At 31.4% G+C, this 628-nt stretch overlaps 1 protein-coding gene across 1 annotated transcript in view; it reads right to left on the bottom strand.

Moving 5' to 3' along the window:
- Positions 1-483, bottom strand: part of LOC119592538 (STAGA complex 65 subunit gamma-like) — a 10,310-nt gene extending 9,827 nt beyond the window's left edge. Inside the window, exon 1 of the mRNA XM_037941402.1 lies at positions 445-483. The gene's annotated coding sequence lies outside the window, so the exon portion shown is untranslated. The remainder of the gene's footprint in view (positions 1-444) is intronic.
- Positions 484-628: the final 145 nt, after the last annotated feature.

Raw genomic sequence — 628 nt, 5'->3', positions numbered from 1 at the left:
GGATAGCAGAGAATGAGAGGACGCTATTCTAGAAAATTACCTAAATTTCATGTGGATATGGATATAAGGCATACCATTACGAGGGAAAAAATGCTGTTTTCTTCTATACATTTACTACAAGGTACAACTTACATATTTACCTCATGTTCAATAATATTCATAACAAAAGACTGATCCAAGATTTACATGTCAACTAATATCTATTATGTATTCTGTAACATCAGAAAAGAAAAACGTTCAAAATGAGAGAACTTCCTATCAGTTCCTTGGCTACCGGTACGGTATATGTTACCATGTTTTTCTGGGGATGCTTTACATAACTTTGCTTATTCTGAATAAAGACACGCCGAATGAAATACCACTTCAACTTAATATGCGTTCAAGTCACCTACAAAAGCATTTAAACATAAATTAAACAGTATATTTCAAATGCACGAAGATTACCTGTCTGCTTTGTTTACCCAAGAGAATACGAGCTCAAAATATTTATTGACAGAGAAAACCAATTAGAAGTGTTTGTCAATAACAGAGTCATGAATCAACATAACTTTTACAAAAAAAAAAGTTGATATAAAACAACTTAAATACAAATAATTTGAGGACAATCAATCACATTATATTGGCACAT

Source organism: Penaeus monodon, chromosome 30, assembly GCF_015228065.2.
Source record: "Penaeus monodon isolate SGIC_2016 chromosome 30, NSTDA_Pmon_1, whole genome shotgun sequence".
Lineage (NCBI taxonomy): Eukaryota > Metazoa > Arthropoda > Malacostraca > Decapoda > Penaeidae > Penaeus > Penaeus monodon.
This window is presented reverse-complemented; position numbering and strand designations above follow the sequence as displayed.